Genomic DNA, 19,683 nt, shown 5'->3' on the forward strand with positions numbered 1-19,683 from the left:
ATGGCAAAGGTTCTTTGTGGAACCATTGATGCCAATAAAGAACCTTTATTTTTAAGAGTGTAGATTTTATGGACTTGTTTCCAATAAAATCAAAAATCAAAACACTTAAAACAAGAAGAATTTAGTAAAGACTTTTAAAGGCTTGTGCTTTTCGTGTTTTTTGAAGATTTCTAGATAAAATGGTGCACTGTGAGATAAATGGTCTTATCTTATCGGCGCTCTTCCTAACAGGTTTGACTCTCGGTCGTTCTCAGAGTTTCGCTCGTCTCGGTTATCTGTCGTTTTATGCGTGTCAACAGCTGCATTCATGTGACACGTTCCAGCGTGTGCTAACCATGTTCGTTAGCGAGGATTCCCTCTGCGTGGAAGAACTCATGTACTGAAGATGGTATGATGGGAAAGTGTTGGTCTCTGCTGTGTGGCTGCTGGGATTCATGAGCTCACAGTAAAGGACAGAGCCGAAGTCATCTGATCGCTTTACAGCTGTTTAAATAACAAATGTGTGTGTTTAGAGCGACTTCAGACAGCAGAAAGAGTCCTGGAGAAGGATCTGTGCTGGTTCTCACAGCTAATGTCATCTGGGTTGTGTTTTCTGTATGCTGTGTGGGTTTGCTCATTGTTTTTGAGAATGAGGCCATCATCACACAACCTGCTCATGTTAACATCTGGATATCACTGCCATCACAGTACTGTAGAGTTTGACTGGATGCCATGCATCAATGACACAAGAAATGCCAAGCGTTTTCTCCTCCTTTTTATTATTTGCATGTAGCATTTTTTCTGTCCACCTTTTTGTTTTCATGGTGCACAAGTTGTGAGCCAATAAACTACAGTATATACAGTACAGTATGCCTGGTTGTGTGTTGTTTAACCATGCTTACACTGCAAAAAATATTTTAGAGTATTTAGTATTTTTGTCTTGTTTTGTAGTATAAATAATTAAACATTTCTGAATCAAGATGCATTCACATGACAAGTAAAATGACTTAAGATAGTAAGTCTTGTTTTCTGAAAAAAATAAATAAATAAAAATAAAACTTTTGCTAGGTTTTGCTTAAACCAAGCAAAAATATCTGCCAATGGAGTAAGAAAAGTTCCCTTTCGATATTCCACTCGTACTGCGTCGTAAGACGCTGTATGGGAAAAACTCCTTTTTTCCTCTTCAACTAAAGCCTTTTCAATCACGCAGTTAAACTGCACATCCATTGGTTCATGCAGTGCTATAAAAACGGACCAATGGCTCAGCGGCGGCCCGCCATAGCCCGCCAAAAAGGGCGGGGCCTCTGGCTATATAAGCGGCGCATCTCAGATTTCTTCTCTTCAGCGACGAAGATTCTTCCTCGCTGACTCTTCGCTGACGCCGAGATTCGCCGTTGAAACGCCTCAGCAGCCGGATTGGACCTCTTGCAACGCTCAGCTCGCAGATCCCGATCTATCCCCTGCCGCCATCCGGCGACTATCTAAAAGAGCCTCACAAAAGAGCAAATTCTCACGGTGTTGTTTCAAATGCCGGTCCTCTTCGCTCAACCTGATCAGCGTCCCTCCGCGGCTGCGAGCGACATGGTCTCGTTCGGTGGGAGTGACGATGAGATGGATGACAGCCTTTCTCTTGTGGCTTCAGACGCAGAGGAGTTATCGGGCTCGGTGACTGACCTCTTGTCGCCATCCTCTTCATGCAGTGCCAGACCCAGAACGGACAAGGAGCTCGTCCGTGTGATGACAAAGGCTGTCAGTGAGCTCGGGCTCGAGTGGTCTCCGCCTGAGGTGCCGTCTCGCAGCAGGCTGGACGAGTGGTTTCTCCCGGGGCGCCAGCAAGCCCCCCGCCAACGCTCGTCCCCCTTCTTCCCCGAAGTCCACGATGAGCTCACTAAATCGTGGCGCGCCCCCTACTCGTCTCGCATCCGTCCATTGAACAGCCTGTTCGGGCCAGCTGTGGAGGGCTTTGCGGAGCGATTTACGGAGGCTCAGAAGTCGTCTAAAGCAATGCGACACTTCCTCCCGTTGCTTCTGCTGCTTCGAGTCGCCCCAAGCCTGCGTCGACTCAGCAGCCTGCCAAGCCAACGCCGGCCACTCCTGAGACCCAACCTCCTAAGGATCGGCAGGATAGAGGGCGTTCCTGCTCGGCAAGACGCTACCCCTTCCCGAAGCGCCAAGGACCCCGGCCCAAGATCGCCTTGGATCCGGCACCTCAGAAGTCCTCCTGATCTGCCAGGCAGGAAGAGGAGGGGCCCGAGTCTCGCTACCGCCGGACCACCCCACAAGCAGCCTCTAATGTGCCTCTTGTCACCCCGCTCAGCGCTGGGTGCAGAGGGAAGAGTGTTATTCCAGCTGCTCGAAGCAGCCCCGTGGCCCATTCCCTTGAGACGGGACCTCCTCTCTCAAGCGAACGGCACGCTGTGGCATCCACGGCCCGAGTTATGGGCCCTGCATGTGTGGCCGCTCAACGGGAGCCTTTGACCTCCCAGAGCTTGTCTTAAACAATATGGCAGAAGCTAGAGCCCCGTCTACCAGACGCCTCTATGCTCTGAAATGGTCTATTTTCTCAGCTTGGTGTCAAAACTGCGACTTAGATCTGGTTACCTCTGTTGTATCAGTGGTTCTTTCGTTTCTGCAGGAGATGCTGGATGAACAGTGTTTCTTATCCACCATCAAAGTTTACGCGGCAGCCATAGCGGCTTTCCATGCCCCTATTGCTGGCCAATCGGTGGGCAAGAATAGTGCGGTAGTCCAGTTTATACGAGGCGCCAGGAAAATTAACCCCCTGTGTCCTCGTATAGCTCCACCTTGGGACTTTCCTTCGATGGATGACCAGGAATTATCCCTGCTCTGCCCCGTCAGGGCCCTGAGGGTATACATTGAGCATTCTGCCTCATACAGGAGATCAGAACAGCTTTTTTTCAGCTTCGGTAACTGCGCTAAAGGTCGCCCTGTTACGAAGCAAAGAATTTCCAGCTGGTTAGTGGATGCTATCACCCTAGCATACTCCTCCTTGGGCTTGCAGTGCCCCATTGGAGTCAGAGCCCATTCCACCAGAGGCATCTCCTCTTCCTGGGCATGGTCCAGCGGGGTGTCCATTTCGGAAATATGTGAGGCTGGCTGGTCCTGGCCGTCCACATTTGTAAGGTTTTACAACCTGGACATCCCTGCCTTACAGGCCAGAGTCCTTTCTGCTTAGTTCGCTGCCTCCGGCTAGTTTAGCAGTCTTATGGATTCGCTTTACCAACATTGTTCAAGTCCCTCCTTCACTTGGACGGTCCATATTATATGGATACCAGGTATAAACTATAAGGGACGACACCCAGGCCACGGATTACCCTGATGGCTCAGCCTGTGCTTGGTGTATTCTATTGACTCCCATGGGTCTTCCTCCCACGCGAGTCTTGGTTTTGAGTCGTTCCCCATCATAGCACGGCATGATTGTACTGGTTCCCATACAGCGCCTTACGACGCAGTACGAATGGAAAATCGAAAGGGAACGTACTCGGTTACTATCGTAACCTCGGTTCCCTGAGATATGGGAACGAGTACTGCGTTCCTGGCTGTGCTATGAGCTACACGCCTCAGTTGCTTCATTCGAAGAAATCTGAGATGTGGGCTATGGTGGGCTGCATAGCCATAAGCTCGCTCAGTGCTGCCACCGAGCCATTGGTTTGTGTTTATAGCACTGCACGAACCAATGGATGTGCAGTTTCACTGTGTGATTGAAAAGGCTTCAGTTGAAGAGGAAAAAAGGAGTTTTTTCCATACAGCGTCTTACGACGCAGTACTCGTTCCCATATCTCATGGAACCGAGGTTACGATAGTAACCGAGTATGTTATCGTAATTCAAAGGCTAAACAAAAATATTTGTCTTGCCCCATTGGCAGATATTTTTGCTTGGTTTAAGCAAAAACTAACACTTTTTTTTTTTTTTTTTCCAGAAAACTAGACAAATAATATCTTAAGTCATTTTACTTGTCATGTGAATGCATCTTGATTCAAAAATTTATACTAGAAAACAAGACAAAAATACTAAGTAAGAAATAATTTTTTTGCAGTGTAAAACACTGAGCCTGTTATACCGGTAAACGCGTGCTTTATACGTTTGTAACTGACATTTTTATTCAGCCAAAACATTTGTTGTGTACAGTAAGAGTTTCATCCTCTAATTCAGTCAGAAACTGACTTTTTCTAAGGCAAGGGAACCTGTGCGAATGCTAACACGAGCAGAGATTGTGAATCTGACGGTTTACTCGCTGTAATGCTCATCCTCAGGCTCATTCAGAGTTCACAACACTTCATTTGTGCTCATGCCCTCGGTTTGCTCTCACATGATTTCCTGAACTGAATGGTGATCTTTGTGATGATGAACTAACATAAGATTGTAGATTAAACTCAATAAAATCATAAGAGGTGAGCGCATAGTTTGAGACTTTTAGCATCCAGCGTACAAACATAGCTCTCATTCTTACAGACACATCAAACACATTAACTGACACTACTCTTAAAAGAATTACAGTAAAAAAAAACACAGTAGCAAAGTTTTACAGACTGAGTTTGAATTTACAATAAATGCATATTGCATTAACTGAAATACTGTTACCAAATGACTAAACTCGGGTAACACTTTATTTCGATTGTCCACTTTAGACATTCTATTACCTATAAGTAACTAACTTCATGTCAGCTATCTCTCATTTCAGTATTAGTAGACTGTCTGCTGAATATCTGCTCACACTTTACACTTTATTCTATTTATTATAAGCAACTTTGCAACTACTGTACATGTCAACGTACTCAACTAATCCTAACAGTCTACTACTAATAGTCTAATAAGAGTTAGTTGACATGCAATTGCAAAGTTAAAGTCAGCAGAATTTCTACAAATTTTAAGTAAAGCAAGTGTCACACATGAATGATTCCTCAAATTAGGTGATCTTGAACGGGTGGAGATGGCGAGTTACGTGCAGCATCTGTCAGATGTTAGTGTGTGGAGATTCTTCTGTTTTATTTCATCTAACACTCTGAGAGCTGGGAAATCAAAGTTTTAGTTGAAAGACTGTTATGCTGCATTTACTGAAATAAACCAGACCTTTATTGAGCGCACTGCCAGTCTGAGCAACTTCACTTTCTCTGTATTTTTGTCTGCATCCCAGACTCTGTTCTGAAAGCATCCCAGCAGTGGTTTTTCCTATTCTGGACCCAGCGATCCAAGTAAAAGCTACTGGTGCCGTCTGGAGCCAAAACTTCCAGGTCTTGATCACAGAGTTACACCTCTATTTTCTGTAACAGGTGTTTCACTCCACCACAATCTGTGATTAATTCTTGTAGCACTTAGAAATGTGAGAACGCAGAGTTTTATTGTACTTGAGTGGTTTGTTTTGATGCAACACTTTCTTCAAGGTTTGATAAATTGGATGTTCAGTTTCTCAAAATTTGAAAGCGAACCAGGACGTTTTCAAAACACAAGGTGTTGAAATCTTCTCACTGACCTGAAATACATTATTTGGGTTTGGTGAATATTTGGAAATGGACTCAAAAACATCCAAAATAATAAGTATTTTGGATTGACAGCGTAACAGTTTGAATAATGACGCTGTGGTACACTATATTGCCAAAAGTATTGGCACCCCCTTCTAATGAACATGTTTGATTACTTTAATAATTTCCATGAGTACAAATCACAACATGACAATGCCTCTGTGTATAAGGCAAGGTTCAAAAAGAAATGATTGATTGACAGTGTGGAAGAACTTGACTGGTCTGCAGAAACCTCTGCTGAGACTTTAAATGCAGACCTTGAGCCAAAAACTAATCAGCAAACATCAATGACTTGTACATATGGGTACAGTCATTTTACACACTTTCAAAAAAGATGGAAATACAATTTGATACATGAATTATATTTCCATCTTTGTTGCCACAGTTTTGGAAGTGCCTTTTCCTGTTCTAAAGAAAGGGTGTCCCAAATATTTTGTTCATATAGTGTATGCACAAGTCATTGGTGTTTGGTGATGAGTTTTTGGCTCAAGGTCTGCATTTAAAGTCACAGCAGAGGTTTCTGCAGACCATTCAAGTTCTTCCACACCGACTCAATCAATCATTTCTTTTTGAACCTTGCCTTATATGCAGAGGCATTGCCATGTTAGAATAGAAAAGGGTTCTGTCCAAACTGTTGCTATAAAATTAGAAGCACACAATTCCCTAGAATACAATTACATGCTTAAACATTCAATTCAATTCAATTGCAATTCAAGTTTATTTGTATAGCGCTTTTTACGATACAAAGCAGCTTTACAGGAAATTAAGTTTCTACTATACACATACACATATATATACATATATACATACATGCATACACATATGCACACATATATACACACATATGTGAGGAAGAAACCCAATATATTTAAGTTATGACAGACTTAACTTGGTAATTCTGTATGTTGTCTGAGGGTTGGCATCCTCCGTGGTCCTCTGAGGGGTTGCCATCATCTCTTCTCAGGTGTTTGGTCATCCCGGATCTTTTTAAGGGTTGGATCCAGACTGACGCTTCAGTAATTCCTAGTTACGGCAGAATCAGAGAAACAGATAGAGACGTAATTAGCATAGCTGCTGTTCTATTCAAGCAAAAATGATTTGTTCAACCCAATCTAAAGATTTATAATGTACATTTGATTAGATATAAATGCAGTACAAGATTATTATGTGAATGCTTGGCTAAAGAGATGTGTCTTTAATCTAGATTTAAACAGAGAGAGTGTGTCTGAACCCCGAACGTTATCAGGAAGGCTGTTCCAGAGTTTGGGAGCCAAATGTGAAAAAGCTCTGCCTCCTTTAGTGGACTTTGCTATCCTAGGTACTACCAAAAGTCCAGAATTTTGCGACCTTAGGGAGCGGGATGGATTGTAGCATGGTAGAAGACTAGTTAGGTACGCAGGAGATAAACCATTTAGTGCCTTATAGGCAAGTAATAGTATTTTGTAATTGATCCGGAACTTAATAGGTAGCCAGTGCAGAGACTGTAAAATTGGGGTAATATGATCATATTTTCTTGACCTGGTAAGGACTCTAGCCGCTGCATTTTGGACTATCTGTAGCTTGTTTATTGAAGATGCAGGACAACTACCTAACAGTGCATTACAATAGTCCAGTCTAGAGGTCATGAATGCATGAACTAGCTTTTCAGCATCTGAAACAGGTAGCATGTTTCGAAGCTTGGCAATGTTTCTAAGATGGAAGAATGCTGTTTTTGTAACATGGGAAATATGATTTTCAAAGGACAAGTTGCTGTCTAATATAACACCCAGATTTTTGACTGTAGAGGAAGTAACAGTACATCCGTCTAGTTGCAAATTGTAATCAAAAAGATTCTGAGTACTGTTTTTTGGTCCAATAAGTAATATCTCGGTCTTATCCGAATTTAATAGGAGGAAATTATTGGTCATCCAATCTTTTACATTTTTAACACAATCTATTAGCTTAGATAGTTCAGAAGTTTCATCTGGTCTTGTTGAGATATATAGTTGAGTATCATCAGCATAACAATGAAAACTAATCCCGTATTTTCTAATAATATCACCAAGGGGCAACATGTATATTGAAAATAGCAGAGGACCTAGGACAGATCCTTGTGGTACTCCATACTTTACTGGTGATAGTTGAGATGGCTCCCGTTTAAAAAACAAAGTGGTAGCGATCGGATAGGTAGGATCTAAACCATCTTAAAGCCTGCCCTTGAATACCCGTATAGTTTTGTAATCGATCTATGAGTATGTCATGGTCTATAGTGTCGAAAGCAGCACTAAGATCAAGTAAAACTAGCAATGAGGTGCAGCCTTGGTCTGACGCAAGAAGCAAGTCATTTGTAATTTTAACAAGTGCAGTTTCTGTGCTATGGTGAGGCCTGAAACCTGACTGAAATTCTTCATAGAGATCATTTTTTGCAAGAAGCAGCACAATTGAGCAGACACAACTTTTTCTAAAATTTTAGACATAAACGGCAGATTTGAAATGGGTCTGTAATTTGCCAGTTCACTAGAATCTAGTTGTGGTTTCTTAATAAGAGGCTTAATAACCGCCAGCTTGAATGGTTTTGGGACGTGACCTAAAGATAACGATGAGTTAATAATATCGAGAAGCGGTTCTTCTGCTACAGGTAACAACTCTTTCAGTAGTTTAGTGGGTACAGGATCTAATAAACATGTTGTTGGTTTAGATGCAGTGATAAGTTTATTTAGTTCTTCCTGTCCTATAGTTGTAAAGCACTGCAGTTTTTCTTTGGGAGCTGTGAATGAAACTGAAGTACTAGACGGTGCAGAACCTACATTTGTTATTGTATTTCTAATGTTATCTATTTTATCAGTGAAGAAATTCATAAAGTCATTACTATTAAACTGTGAGGGAATATTTAGATCGGGTGGCGTCTGTTTATTTGTTAATCTAGCCACTGTGCTAAATAAAACCTTGGATTGTTTTGGTTATTATCTATGAGTTTGTGGATATGCTCTGCCCTGGCTGCCCTGGCAGCTTTTAGAGCCCGTCTGTAGCTGGACATACTGTTTTTCCACGCAATTCTAAAACTTCCAAGTTAGTTTTTCTCCATTTGCGCTCAAGATTACGAGTTTCTTTCTTGAGAGAATGGGTATAACTGGGCGATAACGCTGAGCCATATAGTTAATATCGGTAATATGCAGCCAGTGCAGAGACTGTAAAATTGGGGTAATATGATCATATTTTCTTGACCTGGTAAGGACTCTAGCCGCTGCATTTTGGACTATCTGTAGCTTGTTTATTGAAGATGCAGGACAACCACCTAACAGTGCATTACAATAGTCCAGTCTAGAGGTCATGAATGCATGAACTAGCTTTTCTGCATCTGAAACAGGTAGCATGTTTCAAGCTTGGCAATGTTTCTAAGATGGAAGAATGCTGTTTTTGTAACATGGGAAATATGATTTTCAAAGGACAAGTTGCTGTCTAATATAACACCCAGATTTTTGACTGTAGAGGAAGTAACAGTACATCCGTCTAGTTGCAAATTGTAATCAAAAAGATTCTGAGTACTGTTTTTTGGTCCAATAAGTAATATCTCGGTCTTATCCGAATTTAATAGGAGGAAATTATTGGTCATCCAATCTTTTACATTTTTAACACAATCTATTAGCTTAGATAGTTCAGAAGTTTCATCTGGTCTTGTTGAGATATATAGTTGAGTATCATCAGCATAACAATGAAAACTAATCCCGTATTTTCTAATAATATCACCAAGGGGCAACATGTATATTGAAAATAGCAGAGGACCTAGGACAGATCCTTGTGGTACTCCATACTTTACTGGTGATAGTTGAGATGGCTCCCGTTTAAAAAACAAAGTGGTAGCGATCGGATAGGTAGGATCTAAACCATCTTAAAGCCTGCCCTTGAATACCCGTATAGTTTTGTAATCGATCTATGAGTATGTCATGGTCTATAGTGTCGAAAGCAGCACTAAGATCAAGTAAAACTAGCAATGAGGTGCAGCCTTGGTCTGACGCAAGAAGCAAGTCATTTGTAATTTTAACAAGTGCAGTTTCTGTGCTATGGTGAGGCCTGAAACCTGACTGAAATTCTTCATAGAGATCATTTTTTGCAAGAAGCAGCACAATTGAGAAGACACAACTTTTTCTAAAATTTTAGACATAAACGGCAGATTTGAAATGGGTCTGTAATTTGCCAGTTCACTAGAATCTAGTTGTGGTTTCTTAATAAGAGGCTTAATAACCGCCAGCTTGAATGGTTTTGGGACGTGACCTAAAGATAACGATGAGTTAATAATATCGAAGCGGTTCTTCTGCTACAGGTAACAACTCTTTCAGTAGTTTAGTGGGTACAGGATCTAATAAACATGTTGTTGGTTTAGATGCAGTGATAAGTTTATTTAGTTCTGTCCTATAGTTGTAAAGCACTGCAGTTTTTCTTTGGGAGCTGTGAATGAAACTGAAGTACTAGACGGTGCAGAACCTACATTTGTTATTGTATTTCTAATGTTATCTATTTTATCAGTGAAGAAATTCATAAAGTCATTACTATTAAACTGTGAGGGAATATTTAGATCGGGTGGCGTCTGTTTATTTGTTAATCTAGCCACTGTGCTAAATAAAAACCTTGGATTGTTTTGGTTATTATCTATGAGTTTGTGGATATGCTCTGCCCTGGCAGCTTTTAGAGCCCGTCTGTAGCTGGACATACTGTTTTTCCACGCAATTCTAAAAACTTCCAAGTTAGTTTTTCTCCATTTGCGCTCAAGATTACGAGTTTCTTTCTTGAGAGAATGGGTATAACTGGGCGATAACGCGGAGCCATATAGTTAATATCGGTAATATGCAGCATGCACGATACAAGGAAATGATCAGTAACATCATCACTTTGAGGTACGATATCTATATCAGTAAGATCAATTCCATGCGATATAATTAAATCTAGCGTATGATTGAAACGATGAGTGGGCCCGGTGACGTTTTGCTTGACTCCAAAAGAGTTTATTAGGTCAGTAAACGCAAGTCCTAACACATCATTTGTATTATCAACGTGAATGTTAAAATCTCCAACAATTAGCGCTTTATCAACATTAACCAATAGATCTGAGAGGAAATCTGCAAATTCTTTTAGGAATTCTGTATATGGCCCTGGCGGTCTATACACAGTAGCCAGAGCAAGAGATAGGAGAGATTTCTTTTGCATATCTGACAGTGTAACATTAAGTAGAAGTATTTAAAATGAGTTAAACCTGTATCCTGTTTTCTGAGTAACATTGAGAATATCACTATATATTGTAGCGACACCACCGCCACGACCAGTCTGACGGGCTCATGTTTATAACAGTAGCTTGGTGGAGTAGACTCATTTAGACCAAAATATTCATTTGGTTTAAGCCAGGTTTCAGTCAAACAAAGTACATCAAAACTATTATCTGTGATCATTTCATTTACAATAACTGCTTTGGGTGCGAGTGATCTAATGTTTAGGAGCCCAAGCTTTAGAAATTGTTTTTGTTCATTTATTTTGCATTTTCAGGTTTAATCACGATCAGATTTTTCTAGATCCTACATTAAATTTATATGTTGACCTCACTATTCGGGGAACAGATACAGTCTGTATAGATTGGACAACGCAAGTACTTCTGTCATTTAAGAGGGTAGAGCAAAAGCTATCATAGCAGTTATTTGAGAATTGGCTTACTAGTCAGATGGAGCGTAGCGTCCTGGAGATGTTGTCCGACAGGAGTTCCGCTCCGACTCTGCTGGGGTGCAGGCCATCAACACGGAAAAGCCTAGAACGCTCCCAGAAAAGATTCCAATTATTAACAAAGAGCAGTTTCTGTTCTTTACACCATGACAATAACCATTCGTTTAAAGCAAAAAGTCTACTGAACCTTTCGTGTCCTCGTCGTTACGTGGGAAGTGGTCCTGACACGATAATCGTCATCGCGGGCGATGTGCTGCGTACCGTCTCGATCAGGCTCCTTAAAATTTTTACTCATGGAAATTACTAAAGTAGTCAAACATGTTCATTAGAAGGGGGTGGCAATATAGATGCTCAATAGGGCTTTTGGCAATATAGTGTAGGAGGCATCCAGTAACAGAGAACTTTCTTTGAACGTTCTGGCAAGCTTCTCTCAAAGTTATGAACAACTGTTCTTCCAGTAAAGAGAATAGAACGTTCCCTCAAAGTTATCTGGTCTTTAATAATGTTCTCAAAACATTAGCACAAAAAAACATCACGCATGCATCGTTCAGGGAATGTTTTTTTTTTTGGACTTTCATCTAATGTTTTTTAAATGTTACTACTACAGAACATTCAGAGAACAATCAAAAGTAAGGTTTTCATAATGTTCAATAAAATGTAACGATCTGTTAATGTTCACAAGAAAAAAAATGGGTTAAAAAATGGGATGTTTTGAATGTTAAGAGAAATAATGTTCTCATTGCTTAATGTAGCAAAATGTTTTAGAACATATTTTTGTAAGCTGTGAAGTTGGTCAGTATCACAACATAATGCATGAAACAAACATTAGAATGATTTTTACTGAGCAAGTGTTTTTATCTGAGGTAGACAACATGAGTCAATCAATACAAATGACTACCAAAAACAGAACTGTGTCTTAACATTAAATTCACAGACGTTTAGCTATCGAAACCCCAGATCTTCATGCAGGGTCATTTCACCAAAACCATGAAGGGATTTGATATGCTTTACATTTCTCCAGAAAAACAATGAACTACACTGTCTGCAGTATTCAAGGCAAACCAGCAAAATAATTCTTCATCAAGGGGACATAAAATACTGCAAAATACAGTTCCACAGCCAGTAGGAGATATTTATGGCAGGTACATTTTCCCAATTCACTCGCCATTAGCAGATTAGCAAAAAGTTTATTTTGGCACTCTGGTGATAAGACTTTGACAAGATGGTATTATTACACTGTAAACAAAAGAAACAGACTGATCAGTGTTTCAATTGGTTTCCAGCACTCACGAATCTCAGAGCATGTCAGAGACGGATTAAAAATGCAATTTAGAGGATTGTAATGGCGTTGTGAGATTACGCTCAAATCCATCATGCATATTGTAATCCCACATATATGAGCAGGTAATGAAGGTGGCAGAGGCCAAAATGACCCACAAACATCAGAAGAAAGCCGTGCAAAACATCGCTGACCAGAGAGACAGATATACAGAAACAAACATCGACTCCATGAAAGATCCTAGTGTACAGCTAACAGGGAACATTCCCACAACTTTCACTAACATTTCACAAAAGTTATATAAATGTTAGGACAAAACATTCTTAATGTATTGTTTACCATTCTTAGAACTTTATATATTTAAAATATGTTCTTCTTCTAAGAGAAATATTCAGAGGTTAGCATTCTGTGAATTATGTTATTTGTACTTGATGAACATTCTCATAATGTTGAGAGAAAACATTCTTAGAACAACATTTTCAGAATGTCCTAATGATGTTATCTATGCTTGATTGCATTCTACGAAACATTTTTGCAATTTTTAAATAATGTTCTAACAACAACAAGAAAACAGGGCATTTTAAAGTTTTTAGAATAATAAAAATACATAAAATTTAATAACGTTCTAAGAAACGTTTTTGTAATCTTTAAATAACATAATAATAACAAAAAGAAAACTGGACATTTTAAAACGTTTCAAAACAATGTTCCCACAATGTTTTTATAACCTAAATATGTTACCTGGTACACCCAGCTGTATATTAAAGATATGCTGTCAAAAAATGGTGTTGGATTTACACTGAAACAATATTCGCTTTTGACTAAATTTTGCAAATAACATTAATTTAAACATAAAATGTCTAAGCAGAAAGACTGAAATGTTTTCTTGTAAAATAATTATTACAATCCAACAATTTAAACGAAATATATATAGGCCTATATATATATATATATATATATATATATATATATATATACATACATACATACAGTATCTCACAGAAGTGAGTACACCCCTCACATTTTTGTAAACATTTTATTATATCTTTTCATGTGACAACACTGAAGAAATGACACTTTGCTTCAATGTAAAGTAGTGAGTGTACAGCTTGTATAACAGTGTAAATTTGCTGTCCCCTCAAAATAACTCAACACGCAGCCATTAAAGTCTAAACCGCTGGCCACAAAAGTGAGTACACCCCTAAGTGAAAATATCCAAATTGGGCCCAAAGTGTCAACATTTTGTGTGGCCACCATTATTTTGCAGCACTGCCTTAACCCTCTTGGGCATGAAGTTCACCAGAGCTTCACAGTCCTCTTCCACTCCTCCATGACGACATGACGGAGCTGGTGGATGTTAGAGACCTTGCGCTCCTCCACCTTCCGTTTGAGGATGCCCCACAGATGCTCAATAGGGTTTAGGTCTGGAGACATGCTTGGCCAGTCCATCAGTACCCTCAGCTTCTTTAGCAAGGCAGTGGTCATCTTGGAGGTGTGTTTGGAGTCGTTATCATGCATAATATATATACATATATAAAAAACATTTTATATATATATATATATATATATAGTGGTGTGAAAAAGTGTTTACCCCCTTCCTGATTTTTTTTTTTTTTTGCATGTTTGTCACACTTTAATGTTTCAGATCATCAAAGAAATGTAAATATTAATCAAAGATAACACAAGTAAACACAACATGCCGTTTTTAAATGAAGTTTTTTTATTATGAAGGGAAAACAAAATCCAAACCCACATGGCCCAGTGTGAAAAAGTGCTTGCTCCCTAAACCTAATAACTGGTTGTGCCACCCTTTGCAGCAACAACTGCAATCAAGCGTTTGTGATAACTGATAATGAGTCTTTCACATCGCTGTGGAGGAATTTTGGCCCACTCATCTTTGCAGAATTGTTTTAATTCAGCCACATTGGAGGGTTTTCAAGCATGAATGGACTGTTTAAGGTCATGCCACAGCATCTCAATAGGATTCAGGTCAGGACTTTGGCCACTCCAAAACCTTAATTTAGTTTTTCTTGAGACATTCAGAGGTGGACTTGCTGCTGTGTTTGGGATCATTGTCCTGCTGCAGAACCCAAGTGCACTTGAGCTTGAGGTCACAAACTGACGGCCGGTCATTCTCCTTCAGGATTTTCTGATAGAGAGCAGAATTCATGGTTCCATCAATTATGGCAAGTCATCCAGGTCCTGAAGCTCAGACATCACACTACCACCACCATGTTTAACTGTTGGTATGATGTTCTTTTTATGAAATGCTGTGTTGGTTTTACGCCAGATGTAACGGGACACACACCTTCCAAAAAGTTAAACTTTTGTCGCATCAGTCCACAGAATATTTGCCCAAAAGTCTTGGGGATAATCAAGATATTTTTTTGGCAAATGCGAGACGAGCCTTTGTGTTATTTTTGGTCAGCAGTGGCTTTTGCCCTGGAACTCTCCCATGATGCTGTTTTTGCCCAGTCTCTTTCTTATTGTTGAATCATGAACACTCACCTTAATTGAGGCAAGTGAGGCCTGCAGTTCTTTAGATGTTGTTCTGGGTTCTTTTATGACCTCCTGGATGAGTCGTCTTTGTGCTCTTGGAGTAATTTTGGTAGGCCGGCCACTCCTGGGGTTTTCTCCATTTGTGGACAATGGCTCTGACCGTGGTTTGCTGGAGTCCCAAAGCCTTAGAAATGGCTTTATAACCCTTTCCAGACTGATACATGTCAACTATTTTGTTTCTCATCTGTTTATGAATTTCTTAAGATCGCGGAATGATGTGTTGCTCTTTAAACATGCTTCACTTTGTCAGACAGGTTCTATTTAAGTGATTTCTTGATTCAACAGGTCTGGCAGTAATCAGGCCTGGGTTTGGCTCGTGAAATTTAACTCAGCTTTCTAAAATAATGTGGTTAATCACAGTTCTTTCATGATTTAATAGGAGGGGGCAATCACTTTTTCACATAGGGCCAGGGAAGTTTGGACAGCTTTTTTCCCTTAATAAATGAAATCATCATTTAAAAACTGCATTTTGTATTTACTTGCATTATCTTTGTGTAATATTAAAGTTTGTTTGATGATCTGAATCTTTTAAGTGTGAAAAAATGAAAAAATCAGGAAGGGGGCCAACACTTTTTCACACCACTGTATATATATATATACATATACATATATATATATATATATATATATATTTATATTTATATTTGTTTTTTTACAGTGTATGCAGAGAGTAACCTGCAATCAAAAATATTGAGGAAAGCTGAAAGTTTTGATGGTGTAAATGATTTTGATGAGCAGTTTTTGGTTTTCACCTGTAGGGTGGTTTTTTAATTTGTCTTTCCTGCACTTCACTTCCCTGTATTTCACTGTCAGACTTTCACTGACCTGCAGAAAGCAGCAATGAGACACGATCAGCAAGTACACACACGCAGCTTCTCTGCTTAATCTAATCAAGTGCGATGGCTAGCTCGATTAATAAAGCCAGCTATTGACTTCTAATTGGCGCCGCTTGGCTCTGCTAATTTCCTGGGACGAAATTACACTAATGCAGTTGGCTTGATGGAGTACTTATAGGCAACTCCCACGAGAGACGCCATCTGAGCCAGAGAGAGAGAGAGAGAGGATGTTCAGCCCGATAAAGATCGCAGCCTTGTTGTTTCATCACAGACCATTTTCTAATCAGTTCCCTGTTGGCCTGGAGGAAATGTCATCCCGCGGTATAGCTTACAGCGCAGGGTCCCGGACACGGCCGTGCGGTAACACTAGCCACCTGTCTGCACGCTAATGAATTCTCCCCAAACCGTTCACCTCTGTGGTCTGGGCTCCGCATCCGGGGGTGATCTGGTTATCCCAACGAGAAGCGCTCGCGTCTGCGTCTGATGTCTGAGGCCTCGTTTACACTCTAGGGGTCTCATTTATAAAATGTTGCGCAGAAACCATCCTAAATTTGATCTTACTTGACGTGCACTTTTCCACGTCAAAGACAGTGGATTTAAGCGTGCGCACACTCTAAGATCAAATCTGTGCGTACACATGCTTTATAAATGAGGCCCCTGGTCTTGATGCCAAATTCTGATCTGTTGCCTATATCCAAATTTTTTTGACACGTTCTTTGTGAGCCATATCCGATTCCTTGCCATACCTCCTCCATGTGTCCTGCGTTGTTGTCACTAACTGCCCCAGGGTTGTTAAGTTTTCGCAACAAAACTCAAAACTAGCCCAATTGCGTTTTTGAGGGGGGTCCCCCGGTAAAAAATTGCGTGGTGGGGTTCCCCGGTGCATTTCTCAAAATTTAACAAGCTGCGGCAAAAAACAAAACAAAACAGTGTTAAAGTAGCCCAATTCTGCGGGAAAACAGAGGACTTGGCAATGCGCTTCCACACATGCTTCCTCTTGAGAATATTATCACGTTATTAAACCGCAGAGAAGTACCAAACTGTCCCAGTTTTAATGACGTGCAGAATGCAATGCCTAAGAAAATCAGATCTGCCTGTTTACATGACAGTCGCACTGGCACATATCTGATTTATACTTGATTTATTCGTTTTTTCCTGTTTACACGATCTTAGAACACATCCGATCTTTGTCACATCTGTGACCCTGCAGCACAAAAGCAGTCATAAGCAGCACAGGTATATTTGTAGCAATAGCCAACAATACACTGTATGGGTCAAAATTATCCATTTTTCTTTTATGCCAAAAATCATTAGGATATTAAGTAAAGATCATGTTCCATGAAGATATTTTGTAAATTTCCTACTGTAAATATATCAAAACTTCATTTTTGATTAGTAATATGCATTGCTAAGAACTTCATTTGGACAACTTTAAAGGTGATTTTCTCAATATTTAGATTTTTTTGCACCCTCAGATTCCAGATTTTCAAATAGTTGTATCTCAGCCAAATATTGTCCGATCCTAACAAACCATACATCAATGGAAAGCTCATTAATTCAGATTTAAAAAATAAAAAAAGACCCTTATGACTGGTTTTGTGGTCCAGGGTCACATATGAGCAAAAAGTCGGAATTGGGTCATATTTAACTGAGTGTAAAGGAGGCCTGAGAAACCCGGGGCCATATGCTGCACTGCTGGGTTTCATTCGATTGAGCCGTTACCGCTCCGACGTTACGCTGATAATATCTTTCTGGAGATTAAGAACACGCCGCAAAGAGGGATATTGTGAACAATTCCTTGTTGTAATCCTCACAGGCGGCTGCTCCTCAGACACACGTCTAATCTCCTGACGACACTGATCCGTGTGGAAGCAAACACCTGTTTGCTCGCACGATTAAAGAGCTCCTCGATGAACCACGATAAACCCGCGTCCCGCTGTCACTGTTTTGAGGAAAGCTTAACGGGAATCGTTGTCATATTACCTGCTGTCCAGCAAACACTCAAATGACTGTGATTTCACACAGGATTGATAGCAGCTCCTCACATCATACGGCAATAATTTAAATGACTCCACAGCAGCGTAAATGCGTGATGTGTTTTACATCATAAACCATAACCGTGGCTCGCTCCTTTCAGGAAATGGTGCCATTTGGCGGCAGATACTTTTGTGACATCACTTCCTCAAATATGATTTTACAAAGACACAGACCATGTTTTGCTCATCAAAAGAGAAGGTTACACTTTATTTTTAAGGTGTCCTTGTTACAGTGTAATTATACATTTAGTTACTGAGTAATATTAATTAACTACATGTACTTACTATATGATTAGGGTTTGGTTTAGGATTAATTGCATGTAATTGTGCATAATTTCTTGTTATTTTAAAAGTAAGTACATGTAACATGTAACAAGGACACCTTACAATAAAGTGTTACCAAAGAGAAATCTCACCAATTCACAGGGATGAACAGAAACTACAGGACAAACACAAATCCTGCAGAAACTACAAAGTGTGAAATTGTGAAATAATAATTTCAAAATAATTTCAAAGAACCCATTCAAATATTATGGTATGAGATGCTTAGACATGGAGACACACATACAACAGGACTCCTGATGTTCACCCGCGTGTGTGTGTGTCTCTCTCTGTCTCTCTGTGTGCATGTGTGTGTCTCTCTCTCGGTGTGTGTGTGTGTGTTTAAAGGTGAACGCTGAAACACTGCAGGTGTTGAGATTTCTGCCGTGTGTGTGTAATCTAGGGCTGAGACGTGCGTGTGACCTGGATCACAAGAGTAAGTTGGATTCATCCTGTGTTAAGATCCGATATTAAAGGAAGGATTTGGTGTTTCTGATATGACAGATTAGAAGCGAGCCTGTCTTAGTGGATTAGTGAGCGTGATAAGACGTAAACACACCAGCATTCCACCAACTGACCAAAACCACACTGTAGCTTTACAATGAGATTTACAATGCTCCCCGGGCGCTGGAGCAAGGCTGCCCACTGCTCCGGGTGTGTGTTCACTGTGTGTGTGTGTGTGTGTGCACTTGTTCACTACTCACTGCTGTGTGTGTGCACTTGGATGGGTTAAATGCAGAGCACCATTTCGAGTATGGGTCACTTAACTTAGATTTGTGACGTTCAGTTTATTGCTCGCGTTTTCTCTGTAGCTTTGGTCTGTTTGCCACTTCTACACTAATAAAGGAGTTCATCTGGTTAAAGTACGAGTTAACTCCACTCCCAAAAACAACAGAAGAAAAAAGTGTGATTGACTGTACTTTGCATTTAACTACAGTACAGTTCATTTATTCTAATTTATTTTTCATTTTATTGTAAGCTGTAGTTCTTTCCTTATTTTTAAATTTATATTACTGTGTATATTATTGTCTGTGTCCGATGTGTTTTATATTTTGCACTGTAAGAATTAAGTGCAAGTGCAAATAAAGATTATTAGAGTGTTTTTTTTACAAGAAAATATACTATTTCAGTTTTTATTTTCTTTAAAATGTCTTGTTTAATTCAGTGGGTCATTTGCGGTTTCTGTGTAATGGTTTGTGAAGTGTACTGGCAGATTCTGAGGACACGTTCTCTTCAGGATTCTGTTGAGAATGATTCCAGCAGCAGGTGTCACTGTCCGCTCCTGCAGAGATCGAGTTTCTGAGCTCTGACAGTCAAAGCGTTTCACCTTCACTTCTGGCCTTCAGCAGCAGCCAGAAAACACCAATCGCTCTCCGACGAACGTGTAAATAACGCAGCTCATCAAATATTCATCCTCAACTCACTATAGAGCACAGAGTTCTAAATA

This window comes from Onychostoma macrolepis, chromosome 05 (assembly GCF_012432095.1).
Source record: "Onychostoma macrolepis isolate SWU-2019 chromosome 05, ASM1243209v1, whole genome shotgun sequence".
Taxonomy (NCBI): Eukaryota; Metazoa; Chordata; class Actinopteri; order Cypriniformes; family Cyprinidae; genus Onychostoma; species Onychostoma macrolepis.